The sequence below is a fragment of the Myotis nattereri genome, assembly GCF_964212035.1.
Source record: "Myotis nattereri genome assembly, chromosome: 8".
NCBI lineage: Eukaryota > Metazoa > Chordata > Mammalia > Chiroptera > Vespertilionidae > Myotis > Myotis nattereri.
Window position 1 is genome coordinate 54,614,249 of NC_138083.1, and position 14,487 is coordinate 54,628,735.

The 14,487-nt window shown below is 51.6% G+C and overlaps 1 protein-coding gene across 2 annotated transcripts in view; it reads left to right on the top strand.

Moving 5' to 3' along the window:
- The first annotated feature begins 5,591 nt into the window (after window positions 1–5,591).
- KCNG2 (potassium voltage-gated channel modifier subfamily G member 2) overlaps window positions 5,592–14,487 on the top strand; it is a 35,894-nt gene continuing 26,998 nt past the window's right edge. The window contains exon 1 of one of the 2 annotated variants that reach the window (XM_081097283.1): window positions 5,592–5,683. The gene's annotated coding sequence lies outside the window, so the exon portion shown is untranslated. Of the gene's footprint in view, window positions 5,684–6,088; window positions 6,166–14,487 lie in introns of those variants that run through there. The other variant, XM_081097282.1, reaches the window with a different exon arrangement.

The window sequence follows — 14,487 nt, forward strand, 5'->3', positions numbered from 1 at the left end:
TCAAGATATACCTGAAAGGGCCCAGCCAGCATGGTTCAGTGGTTGAGCATCGACCACTAAACCAGAAGGTCACTGTTCGATTCCAGGTCAGGGCATATGCCTGGGTTGCAGGCTCAATCCCCAGTAGGGGGCATGTAGGAGGCAGCCAATCAATGATTCTCTCTCATTATTGATGTTTCTCTGTCTCTCTCCCTCTCCCTTCCTCTCTGGAATAAATAATATATATATAAAAAGATACACCTGTAAGGTGTTCAAGGCAGAGCATATTATAATAGTGAAAAATCGTAGAAAATGTGTCAAATAATAGTTTCAGTTGAAGTAAGGTACTAGCCACAGGATGGAATCCTATGCATTCATTTAAAATGATGTTGGAGCTTGGAAAATGTTGAAAATGTTCATTTCTTGTTAAGTGATAAAAATCCAATATCTAGTATGATGGTATTTTTGTACATAAACAAAAACATATTTTTATGTTAAAAAGAGAAAGACCAGAGAGAAGAAACCAAGATGGCAGTATAGGTAAACACTGGAAATTGCTGCCTCCCACAACAACTTCAAAAATACAACAAAAAGACAAAACAGACATCATCCAGAACTACAGGAAGGCTGGCTGAGTGGAAATTCTACAACTAGAAGGAAATAGAAAAGCACACTGAGACCCAGAGGAGCTGCAGAAGTAAAGTGCAGAGGTACAGAGGCTTGAGCGCGCGCGTGCACGTGGAAAGGGGCTGGTACCTGAGGACGCAGCTATCTTTTTGAATCGGGAGGGAGTCACAAGCTCCCGACTGCTCTGAACTCCAGTTTCGGAAAGTCTCTGGGGACCCAGGACTCATACGGGGAGAAACTGGACTATCTGGCAGCTGGCAGAACTCAGAACTCAAGGGGGGCTTTCTCTCAAAGGTGCTTGCAGCGATTACCGGGACACTGAGACACACAGCCGCTTAGGGCAGGGCTGAGGATCAGCCATAGCTGCTTGCTCCGCCCTGTTGATTCCCTGAGACCCCACCCCACACAGGCTGCAGCAGAGGCTTTTGTATATGAATGGTCTGGCCTTTTGCAATCTGAAAATTACCTAACAAACTGCAGCTGGGTCAGACAGACCCAGAACTTCCAAAAGAAGGCCCAAGGCCCCACAGCAGCTTGCATTGCTTCACAGCTGGGCCTCATCTGGGCACCTCCAAACCCCAAAAAAGGAAGGGGAATCTGAAGATCTCTTTGTAGCTCCTGCTGAGTAGCCTCAGGCAGAGGCTAAATTAGCACCTCCTTAGATCCAAGAGCCAGTGTACCCAGTGGTCAGAGTTGGACCATCCAGATTACAACTCCTCAGATCCATAAGGGCTACACTCAGGGGGCAGACTCAGTGAGTACCAAAGCCCCACTGAAGCAAGTCTTGCCCCAGAAGGGTGTCTTCAGCACAGAAGTTCTCCCACCATAGACACAGCTGATTCTCACAGCCAATTGGCCTGGAGGTCAGTTCCTCCCAGTGATAACTACAACAATCAAGGCTTAACTACAACAAGACTACAACAAGACTATGCACAAAGCCCACAAAGGGGTGCACCAAGAGTGTCCACCTCAGGTAATTGGGGAGGCTGAGCCACTGGGCCCCATAGGACACCTAGCACACAAAGCCACTCTACCAACACAGGGAAGCATAAAAAATGCAGAGACAAAGAAACAGGTTACAAATGACAGAAATGGAGGAAAGCAAACGACTGAATATAGAGTTCAAAACCACGGTTATAAGGTTTTTCAAGAATTTTCTGGAAACCGCCAATAAATTTAGTGAGACCCTCAAGGATATGAAAAAAGACCAACTAGAAATTAAGCATACACTGACTGAAATAAAGAATAATATACAGAGATACAACAGCAGATAAGAGGATCCCAAGAATCAAGTCAAAGATTTGAAATACGAAGAAAAAAAAATACCCAACTGGAAAAGCAAAAAGCAAAAAGAACCCAAAAATATGAAGGTAGTGTAAGGAGCCTCTGGGACAGCTTCAAGCGTACCAACATCCGAATTATAGGATTGCCAGAAGAAGAGAGAGGGCAAGATATTGAAAACCTATTTGAAGAAATAATGGTAGAAAACTTCCCCTACCTGGTGAAAGAAATAGACTTACAAGTCCAGGAAGCAAAGAGAACCCCAAACAAAAGGAATCCAAAGAGGACCACACCAAGACTCATCATAATTAAAATGCCAAGAGCAAAAGACAAAGAGAGAATCCTAAAAGCAGCAAGAGAAAAAAAGTCAGTTACCTACAAGGGAGTAACCATACGACTGTCAGCTGATTTCTCAACAGAAACTTTGCAGGCTAGAAGAGAGTGGCAAGAAATATTCAAAGTGATGAACAGCAAGAACCTACAACCAAGATTACTTTACCCAGCAAAGCTATCATTCAGAATTGAAGGTCAGATAAAGAGCTTCACAGATAAGAAAAAGCTAAAGGAGTTCATCACCACCAAACCAGCATTATATGAAATGCTGAAAGGTATTCTTTAAGAAGAGGAAGAAGAAAAAGGTAAAGATAAAAATTATGAACAGCAAATACATATCTATCAACAAGTGAATCTAAAAATCAAGTGAATAAAAAATCTGATGAACAGAGTAAACTGGTGAATATAATAGAACCAGGGGCATGGAAAGGGAATGGACTGACAATTCTTGGGGGGGAAAGGGGTATGGGGGTGCAGGAAGAGACTGGAAAAAAATCGTATACCTATGGATGAGGACAGTGGGAGGGGTAAGGGCAGAGGGTGGGGTGGGAACTGGGTGGAGGAGAGCTATGGGGGGGAAAAAAGAGGAACAACTGTAATAATCTGAACAATAAAGATTTAATTTAAAAAAAAAAGAAAAAGAAAAAGACCATGGGGCGGACTGGAAGGGGTCAATGGGGGGAAAGGGGCACATGTGTAATACTTCCAACAAAAAAGATTTTTTAAAAATAAAAAGACCAAAGTGTTTTGGTACCAAAACAGTAACAGTGAAAAAGTTTGAATGATGGAAATAGGAGATAGAGGGAGTTTCTTATTTTCTCCTTTGTATTTTTCACAGAAAGCTTACTAATTTTTCACAATGACCATTTATTACATACAGAAAACATTGTGTAAGTGTTTGCTCCTCTCCTAAAATAGAAGCTACACACAGTGCAGCTGCAGCCACCAGACACGGATTTAACACCATTTAGCAGAAGCAATAAAGAGTCTACTGGGAACGACGAATGCCTTCTTCTGCAATCTTGTCCCCGGGTTGCCCTGTTCCTGTGACCTGGCCTGGGATCCCAGGACACGTGGCTGCCAGGCCCTCAGCATTAGCCCCTGACTGACGCCATGTAACTGTGATATCAACAACAATCAGAAATGTCGAGTGAAACATTCAGAAGTCCAGAAATGCAGCAACCAAAGTAACAAAGGGGGTCGTGAGACGCACCTACTGAGGGGAAATGAGAGGTTTAGAGAGATGAGAAATGTCTCCTGAGGCACAAAGAGTAATTTAAAAGGACGTGCACACAGGGCCCATCCGTCACCGAAATACTGGGCATGTGCCCTTGGTTATGGGTTAGGGTTATATGAATGCCAACAGCATCATCTGTGGGGACCAGGGCAAGCCCTTGCAGGGAAGCTGGACCGGGTGACCTTTCCATGAGTCACCTGGGTTCAGTACTTCAAAACTCCTTGGTTTGCAGACATGTTCAGTCATCCCTGAGACATTCTAGATCATTACTGCTTCGTAAGCACCTAAAATAACTATGGTATTTGGTTTGTTTACTATGAGCCACGTGTGTGCTAGTATTAACTCACTGCATTGTGAAAACAAACAGTGAGATAGGTTCTACTATTATTCCCGTTTTATAGACTAGGAAACTGAAGCACAGAGAGGGTAAGGAGACACAACCCTTCAGGGGATGGCCCAATTTGCACCCACCAGGGCCAACAGGGTTCCACCACACTGTTTCAGAAAGGGGTGAATATTAGTCCAGTGCTGCAAAGAAGTCAGGAAACAGATCCCATTTGCTATCTTTTTGGGAGGGTGAAGGGGTAACATTGGTGGACTTCCCAGTTCAGACGCCTGATTGGATATATGCGATTTCAGAAAGGCTTTTTGATGGTCTCCATGGACACCTCTGAGACAAAGTGGAAAATGTGAGTTGCTAGAGCAGTCTGGACGGAGACAGACCATCTGGCCCAAGGCAGGTTGATGGTTAGTCAACACCAATCCGAGGAGAGCACTCCCCTGGCCCCAGCAGCGGCCTTCCTTTGAGAACACCGGCTTTACGGATGACTTGGACTGACAGGTGTTTCAACGGCTCCAGGTGAGAAGGCACTACTAGGTTGCATGATAGGGTTAAGATTCTGAAGTTCCTGACAGGCTCACCAAAAATTGAATAGGAGCAATATGATCCTTTTAACCAATGTCACCCTAACAAATTTAATTTTAAAAATAAGTAATAAAATATAAAAAAATATTTGAATAGGAACAAACTGTAATCTACTGCACCTAGAGTTTAAAGAACCAAACAAATGAAAATTATGGATCAGGAAAAACCTACAAGCAACTGCACAAGTAGAGACAGTGATCTCAGATTTTTGTTGACGAAAAAGCCAGGGTGGATGGAAAATGTGATAGGGTGCCAGGCTGGGAGGTGATGGACTGGGTCCACTCTGCATGGTCACAGCAACCCAGGGACTTGATTCAGGGTACGGGGCCTGCAAGAGGCAGCCAGGGTGGAGTTAGGGCTGGACATTTCCTCCCGGGAGAACAGTAAGGGACTGGGGAATGTTTAGCGGAGAAAGCGTGCACACCCAACCTAGGTAAATAAAGCTACCAGCGGCTGGGCGCCCCTGTGCCAGCCACTGCTGAGCGCCTTCCCTGGAGGTCCTGGCTTGCTGGTGTGTGTCAGCGAGCGTTCCTCCGGGTGGAGGGCTTCGTGTGGAAGGGAATCTCCCCTCGTTCCCAGGCATCCACATACGTCCACTGGACGCTGGCCATGCTACAGACACGACCCGAACCGCTCCCGGGGAGGTGGCCTTTCAGGGCCGGGATGGCCAGGCCTCTATGGCTCTAAATTCAATTAGTGTTTCTATGGAGAAAAAGCGGTCTTTCCGGGCCTGGGTGTTCAGGCTCAGGCTGCAGAGAGCATTTCCTTCTGGTAAATGAAATGAGCGAGCCTGGTCATCGGGATCCACCCGGCGGCAGCGTGGCCCAAGCAGGCTCTGCTGGTGGCGGCAGCGTCTCCAGACCCTCCAGCGGACTCCCCAGGGTCTCAGGCAGCGCCACGTGGAGAGCCCTCCTCTGCCCTTTCCCCAGGGTTGCTCAGCCGTGTGGGAGGAGGCTCTGTGCCCCCCACGCCACTGAGTGGGGGAGCGCGTGTGCCTGGCGCGTTGGTGGGCGCGGTGCGCCCCGGGCGTGCGCTCCCAGTGGACGCGGCCGTGGACTCGTAGCCTCGTGGCCTCCTGGCAGCCGCGCGGGGGTCCTCTGGCCCTCGCAACCCGCGGCCGGGCGCGAGGGGGCGCCGCGCCACCGCAGCGGAGTGGATCGCTGAGGCCGGGCCGGGCCGGGGGCGGCGCGCGGGGCGGTGCCGGACTCCGCGGGCAGCGGGCTCCGGAGACGTCGCGCTCCGCCCCGTGGAGGCCGCCGGCCGGGCTAGCGGAGCGGCAGCCCGCGGAGTCCGGTCTTGAGGTAAAGTTGCGCGCGCGATGGGGCCGGGGGTCTACACCGGAGGGTCCTGGGGCCGGAGCAGGGACAGAGGCGGGAGGGTCTACACCGCAGGGTCCCGGGGGGAGGGAAGAAGCGGGGGCTGTGGAGGTGTCGGGGTCTACACCGCAGGGTCCGGGTTCGAGGAGAGGGGGTGCTGGGGGAGGAGGCTCAGGCACCTGTCCCAAGCGCGATGGGCAGGCGCCGCAGCTTCTCCCGGGCCGTGCGGTAGGGTGGGGGGAAGATTGGGGAGAGACATTGGAAGAGCCTTCCTCCCCCTCCTACCACCCCCCACCGGGCACTGGAGCGGGGTTGGGGCTGTGCTGGGCGCCGCCCCCAAGCACCCGCGTCAGCGAGGCGCGGGCTCTGGCCACTCCGTGCGCTTTCATGGGGGTCCCAGCGTCCGCGGCTGCAGACCGGTTCCCGCTGCCGCCCCGTCGGTCCGCGTCGGATCTGCCTAAGCCCAGGTGAGAGCAAGGACAGGAGGGGCAAAGCGGCGCCTGCGACGTGGGGTAGGGGACCTCGGGGGAAGGTCGGTGGGGGGTACCCGAGTGGGCTCTCCTGGCGCGCGTCCTGGCTTGGTTGGTGGGCGCACCGGCTCCGCGAAGAGGAGGCGGAACGTGGGCGAGTCCTCCGCGCTCTGGGGCCGGCTCCTCACCCGTTCCTGCCGCCCCTGTGGCAGTGAACGTCGCCCCCATGCGTACACACACACGTACACACGCGCGTGCACACACACATATGCACACACGCGCGTGCACACACACACATATGCACACGCGCGCATGCACACACGCGCACACGCGCAGGGCACCCTGCCTTCTCTGGCCAGGGTGCGGACCTGAATTAGGCTGAGGGAACACGGAATTCTACAAACTCGCAGCCTGAGCCGGGCTGGCCAAGGAAGAGTAGGGGCTTCCACACTGGCCCGCCGAGCCGGGGCTGGGGCTGGGGCTGGGGACGCAGAGAACAGACCAGGATTGGACAGTGGCCCCTGGGGGCGAGGAGGGCGAGGCTGAGCAGGTCTCAGATCTTGGCACAATGGCAGGGACAACAGGCAGCGTGAGTTGGGCTCTCTCTGCACCCCTGAAACTCCTCCAAGCCAGCAGAGTTCCCAGGGATCCGTGGCATCTGTGCACCCCCAAGTGTTTGTGCTACAGCGGTTTCGGGGTAACTTGTGCAGCCCCCACCCAGACCGCCTGGGTTCAGCAGGTTCAGTTTCTGGTTTCTGGCTCTTGGAGCAGGGCCACGGTCGTGGACTGTGACTCCCTTTTCACATCTTTGTCACGTCTTCCAAAACCACAGCCCAGAACTCGGTTTGGGCTGGGTGGGTTCTACTTGACCCTTACAGAAATCCTCTCCCCCCCTTTCCCCCACACCCCCAGCTTCCTCCTCCTCCTCCTTCTTCCTGGGGCTGCAAACCCCTGCTTCCTGCGGCCTGTGCTCAAGGCCAGTGTTAAGCAGGTGACTGTGAGCGGATTTTGACTCTGTTGGTGCATCAGATGACTCCCTGGGAGGTGGCCTGGGAGGAGCCCCAAGTGCCCGCATGCTGGTTTCCTCCTCAGCCCTGCTCAGGGGCAGCTGCTAAAGGGGGTGTCCGGTAAGTGAGCTCCCCAAGGTCATCCTGTCTCCCGGGCCATGGAAGCACGCAGATGAAGCCAAGAAGTTTTCATTTCTGCTGAGAAATGCAGGCCAGGTCCCACAGACCCTAGGCAGGTCTAAGCAAAAGGAAGCCCCCTCCCCCATCTCCAGGAAGTTCAGCATGTACAGCTGGCCTCCAAGGCTCCACTTCATTCATAACTCCCTCCAGTCAACGGGGCCGAAATGCTCTGGTTTCTTTTAAACCGTGGATTTTGGAGGCATTGCGCCCCATTGGGGGGTGCAGTCCACTTGGGTGCTGGGTGCTGGGTGCAGACCAGCGCACACACTCGGGATTAACAGTGTTGCCAAGGAAAGACGGTTATATCTGCACCTTAAGTAGGGACACATTGTGAGAACAACTTTCAGATTCTTTCTGAGGCCAGTGCCAAATAGTGTTCTGATTCCTCTTCAATTTCTATATTCCACTTTGCAGTAGTTTTTTTTTATACCTTGAGATTTCCATAATTTAAGAAAAAAATTGGGTGTTTTTGTAGGCACGGAGGGAAAAGAGGGAAGCAAGTTCTTAGCTGGTATGGAGCGGGAGGCTGTGCAGTTTTTCTTTTCAATGCCTGGCACAGGGTCCCACTCAAGCCAGATGCTCCGAAATATGTACTGGTGGGTTAATTGAGTTATAACAAAGAGTTCCTACCCAGTGTGCGGTTGGCACTGCATCACCATAATTACAGGTGTGTGTGCCATAATTAATAGGTCGGACAGAGCACATAGGTTGATAGGAAATGACAAAATATTGGGTTTCCAGGCAGGTGGGTCTGAGCCTCTCAGGCGATTCAGCATCCAGGGCTGTGCAGTCTGGTCCCCTCCTGTCCGGGTGTTTGGCTGTTCTTCTGAGGAAGCGTCTCTTACTCAGGCACCAGGAGGGCAGGACCAGTGCGGGCGAGGGTGGTGCGGTGGGAGGATGTTCTCGCTTCTGCAGATTTCGGATGTGTGGGGGCGGCAGTGAAGGGGAGCAGATGGGGCAGCGCCAGGGTGTGTGGGTGCTGGGGGTCAGAACGAACGGAAGGGGCGCCCAGTAACTGTGTGATGAGGACAGTAGAGGTCTCAGGGGTCTGAGAAGAATGGCACACATGTCTGACATCTGAATGCAGGTACTGATGGCAGTTTCATGGGGGATAGGAACAATTTAGGGTCCCACTGCTGCGAGATCTCTACATCACATTGCACATCGCATCACCAGCATCAAACCCGGTGCCGTGAGGAGAGCCAGGTGGCAGCCAGCTTGGGGTACCGAGGGACAGCCTCTGAAGCTGGTCGCGGACGCGGGCCCTTGGTCCACGTGGCTGGCTGAATGGTACCTGCCTTTAACTGTGATCTGCACGCCACAGTGAGGGCCACTCGGGGTTCACTTGGGCCACATCAGCTTTGCCATCCGGCACTTTCCTGAGAGCTTCAGCCGTTCTCTCAAGGTGAGCTGAAGTGAAGCAGAGAGAGACGGGCAGCCCATTGGCTCTTCGGCCCCCTCCTCTGGGATCTCACCTGTGTGTGCCTGCGGCCCTCCTTGGCCTCCCTTTACCCAGCTGGTTTGTTTGTAAGAACAAACCTACATCAGGAAACTTTGAGGAGCAACCAAACCAAATGTCAGGTGAAAACAGAAGCCACGGAATCCACTCAGTCAAGAAATTCTAGGAGGGCCGAAACCGGTTTGGCTCAGTGGACAGAGCGTCGGCCTGAGGACTGAAGGGGCCCAGGTTCGATTCCCGTCAAGGGCACGTACCTGGGTTGCGGGCACATCCCCAGTGGGGGATGTGCAGGAGGCGGCTGATCGATGTTTCTCTCTCATCGATGTTTCTGACTCTCTATCTCTCTCCCTTCCTCTCTGTAAAAAATCAATAAAATATATTTTTTAAAAAAAAGAAATTCTAGGAGGAATTCATACACAGCCCGGCCCTGGCCGGTGTGGCTCGGTTGGCTGAGCGTTGTCCCAGGCACCAAGAGGTTGCAGGTTCTATTCCCAGTCAGGGCACATGCTCGGGTTTCGGGCTCGAACCCCAGTAGGGGTGTGCAGGAGGAAGCTGATCAGTGTTTCTCTCTCTCTCTCTCTCTCTCTCTCTCTCTCTCTCTCTCTCTCAAACATTGGTTCCCAATGTGGGGCACACGCCCCACAGGGGGACAATTTTATTTTCAAGGGGGACAATTCGAGAATGAGTTATTAACAGTGAATTTTTTGCATTTCTTATGGTTCTAGGGGTCTGATAGTACATAAATGTATATTGTGACATATTTATGCATTTCAGTTCTCTGTTGTATGTTCTGACACTTTGTTTACTATTTTTTCATATCACTTCATATTATTATTTTTTTAAACAATTTCTTAGTTATTATTTCCTCAGTACTTCAACTGTCCTTTCCTTCTTTTCTTTTTCTCTTTCATGGATGCCATATTCTTTGGAAGCTTGTTTAGACCAAGTTAATGGCCTTTTAGGCTTCCTCCATGTGAATAGGAGTTCACTTTTTGAATAATAAGAATTACATGTCACAGGCTGGGCATCAGAATCTTAGAGATGCTTAGATGGGGCATGGCCAAAAAAACCCGCTGGGAACCACTGCTCTAAAATCACTTAAAAAACAACAACACATAAGTGGTCCCGCTCAGCCTCTCCATGTGCTGGGTGAGGTCAGACTGACCAGCGATACACAGACTGGGGGCCTTGTTGTTAATGTGCCCTCGGAGCCCATGGGCGTGTTCCTGTGAGGCAGGTGGGAACGTCCTGGGCCCCGTGAGACATGGGCCGCTCTGTTGACACACATCCTCTAATTCCTCCCGAGTCGGACGAGGACTGACTGCCACCTCAGACCCCTGACTTGCAGATGATAAACCTGAAAAAAACAAGTCAGGGATACGTCAGTTCTAAATGCAAACACCCAAGATTTTTATTGGGTTGTGTGTTTAGAAAAAGACTAATTGAAGTGTGATGTATAAATGGTACAGAAAACTTCTGTGTCACTTTATTAAATTGATGCAGAAAGACCCTGACAATTCACAGATCAAAACTGTATAGGCCAAGGGCTCCCTGGCCCACTCCCAGCACTGCTCCAAGGTCCCCTGTGCTCTGTGGGCGGGGGAAGGGGCAGTTCCCTGTGCTCTGCTTCCTCCACCTCTCCCCCTGGAAACCAGGGCATCTCTTGACTTAGGGGTACCCCCCCTTGCCTCACTGGCACACCCTCCAGGCCACTCCTCCTCTGTCCTCAACCTGGGCTCGGGTCACTAGCGCAAGCGGGCTGGGTGAGGAAGGCAGGCTAGCACAGGAGTGGACCAAGCCCAGGGCAGCATTCCCAGAATGCAATGGCCTTCCTGGATATTTTTAACCATCTCAGGTATTTAACCGGTGGCACTTAAGTCTTATCTTAGACTCCAGGAGTATTGAGCACATGAAAATCAAAGGCTGGAACTGTAGGCCAGCAGAGCCTCAAAACCCTCAGGCTAATCTGAACCCATGCAGCCGTTCCTGTTAAGTTCTAGCTTGAAGAGGTACATTTATTCCTGTAAAGGAGTCATTCCTGGCTCCGTTCTCTCTGGCCTGGGAAGGGTGTGGGCGACAGAGGGTCTGCCTCCAGCTGGCCAGGCTCCCAGGGCCCCACTACGTACGTGCAGAGGCACTCAGATCTCCTTCCCTCTGAATTCAGCTTGGTGAGCTCTAGAAATTTCCAAGAGAACTTAGTCTTGCCCCAGCCCCTGTGACAGAATCAGTGTTTGTGCTCTGCTGAGCCGCAGCCCTCCTGCCCAGCGGATTCTGGTCGTCTCCTTGGACTTATGGGGATCAAATGAAGCTGGTAACAGCCAGGAAGAGAATTCCCCTCCTGTTTTCTTTCTTTTTGGGGGGTCGGGGGAAGTGTCTCTGGAGAATAGCAGGAAAAATAGTGCATGTCAAGTTTTACGTCTGGATATCTCATTTCACATCGTAGCAATTAATGCAATGGGCTGAAATGCTTATGTGAACTAAAATGCACTAACATCACTGCCCGTTATCCGATTAGCTGCTTAGTCACAGGACGAGCGATCTTGCATGAGCCTTGGTGAAGTGGGACTTGATGTCACTCATCTCCTTTCCGGAGTGCTGGTTCACAGTTGCTTCAAGAAAAAGACAGTTTCTTTTTTTTTTTTTTAAATATATTTTATTGATATTTTACAGAGAAGAAGGGAGAGAGCTAGAGAGTCAGAAACATCGATGAGAGAGAAACATCGATCAGCTGCCTCCTGCACACCTCCTACTGGAGATGTGCCCGCAACCCAGGTACATGCCCTTGACCGGAATCGAACCTGGGACCCTTCAGTCCGCAAGCCGACGCTCTATCCACTGAGCCAAACCGGTTTCAGCGAAAAAGACAGTTTCTGACTGAACAAATTTCCTTGAAATTGTTTCCACTAAAAGAAAAAAAAATACATCGTGTAGATGAGGAATGATAGGAAATATATATCATTGGCTTCTTTAATACGCAGCCAATGAGAAGTAGAAAATTCTAGAGTCTCGGGAAATGCAGACGTGTGGGAGCCGGCAGGCAACACTCAGGATAAACAACTTGAGTTTTATCTCTGGGAAACCTGACTTGTTTTTCTGAGAAACCTGTAATGATGGGGGCGGGGGGCTTCCTCGGGGCTCATTCCTGCCAGGAAACATGGGCCCCTGTGTGAGCTGTGAGGCGACTGTCACAGCAAGAGACTGTGCCATCGAAAAACAGTGCCCAGCCCCAGGGACATGTGGAAAGAGAATGTGTCATGTTTTCCAGATGAAACAGTTGTGATTTTAACCACCGGTTATAGCTTGTCCTCTGTAGAAGAGAAGTACCTTTGATCATAGGAGACTTGGGAATATCAATTAAGGAAAAGCATATGTGTTGTTTTTTATCTTGTGCAGTGCTATGTGCCGAGGTAATGGAACCTAATTTATCGTGGTATTTCCATCTGTCTCTTTCAGTGTATTTTGTTGTTGTTCATCCTCATCTGAGAATATTTTTTCCATTGATTTTTAGAGAGAGGGAGGGAGGAAAGGAGGAAGGGTGGGAGGGAGAGAGGGAGGGAGGTGTGCATGCACCCTGACTGAGCCAGAAATAGAACCTGCAACTCAGGCATGTGCCCTTGACTGGGACTCAAACCTAAGACCCTTCAGTGCAAGAGCTGATGCTCTAACCACTGTCAATGTTTATATACAAATTACACACCGATTTGCATACACGTGTTCTCTATTGCCTCCATACCCACTGCCCCGTCCAATCAGACAGTGCACTCCCCAAACTCTTCCCCTTGTTGGTCTTGCTAAGCCTGTTTTACTGTTGACTTCATGGGAGGGAGCGGAGAGCAGGACTTTGGAAATGGAGACTGAGGACGCTGAGAGTGAGCTCTGCCCCGGGTCAGCTCCCTGCCTCTGTGATGTGGGTGCCCGTCCTCCCGCACCCACCCTGTCCATCTCCCCCACCCTGTCCATCTCCCCCACCCTGTCCATCTCCCCCACCCTGTCCATCTCCCCCACCCTGTGCCCCTGGCCCAGCAAGTCAAACTACCCACAGACCAGCATTGATGGTGGTTGTCTGTGGTGATGGGATTAAAGGTATTTTTCCTTCTGTTTTATTTTTTGTTGTACTGTCCAATTTTCCATTCTTCCCATGGGTTAGTTTTATCAACGGAACATTATTTCTCATGGCAATGAATCTCTAAGGCTCATTTAAGCAAATTAATGTAGAGAAGAACAAGAACCATCCATACATTCCCTTCTGAGGCCTAACAGGATCAGGGAGAAGTTCATGCCCATCCTGGGAGGCCCCCCTCTGGTGCCCGGCTGCTGACGTAACTCGTGGGGGTTTTCCGGATGGACACGTGCAGACTTCCTCTGTGGGTAGAGACTGAATCTCAGGGGTTTGAATGATGATGCGTTTTGGCTGAATTAACCCACTGGTCCTGGTGAGACAGCGGTCTTCGTCGTGGGGTGGGCTGTGGGGGCTTAAGGGACAGGTTTGGGGAGGACCAAAGTGCTGATAAGGAGATTGAGGCAGAGCCCACAGCTGTAGTCTGATGCCGGGATACTGGGAACCACATACTTTTATCCACACCTGAAAGGCTCTAGACCTTATTGGACACCCACCTCAGACGTATGAGCTCGTGGGCTGAAGTGCCTGAGACCTGGGAGACAGCGGAGCAGCTGCACTGTGGGAACCAGGAGCGGCCGCGTACCTGCCCGCTGGGTGGCCCTTCCTCGCTCTGCCATGTGCTGTGCTCGTTACTGCTTATCGTGCCGATGGCGTGGGAACAAGACGTTCAGGTGATCCCAGTTCACTGTTTTCTTTCCAGAAGGAGCTGAAGGGCCCATTTAAAGTTGAATTAAGCGGATGCTAACGCACGTGCACATGGTATGCACAATGTGTCATTTGCTCTTTCTCATGAACGTGACCTCGCCTGTGAAGACATTCTCACGGGCCTGTGGAGCGGGCGTTGGGAGGGGTGGCTGAGCTTGCGTGAAGCCGTGCACACCTCTGAGGGCACGTTGGGTGAGCGGGGAGGTGGCCTGGGCTCTGTGGCGAGAAAGCCGGGACCACAGGACACGCTCGCTAGTGCAGGAGTCACTGGTTCTGTTCTTGAGCAAAGCAGACACCCGGTGTAGGCAGGTGGGCAGCTCCCAAGCTCCAGTGTCTGTCGGCTCTGTTTGTGACCTTAAAGCCATGTTATCACATGCAGTGGTCACACACGCTGACACACTTATCACACAGTTTCCAAATGCAGTTGTCACGCATCTGTCACATGGCCATCACGGCTGTCACACAGGCTGTCACACACTGTTGAACGGTCAGCAGGTGTTCAGTGGTGTCACGTCAGTGGTCACACTGAGCTCACCGGGATGCCTTGTTGTCTGTCGTCCCCTCAGCACCCCACTGGCCCCACAGTGAAACAGGACAGCTGCCCACAGCCTCCCCGCCCAGGGCCCTGGGTCCCACCGCCTTTCCCCACACACCTCCTCCACCCTGTGGTGGCCTTGCCACAGTTTTGAACCTGTCAAGGACCGGGTCCTGGGGGAGGTGCCGTGAAGCTATGGGGGCAGGACGTTGGGTCCTCCCAGGAGAGAAGGCTGTGGGACAGAAGCAGGTCCCCACCTCACCTCCTCCCTGCGGTGCCGGCCCCGTGACCCTGCTGGCCATCACCCCCCAGG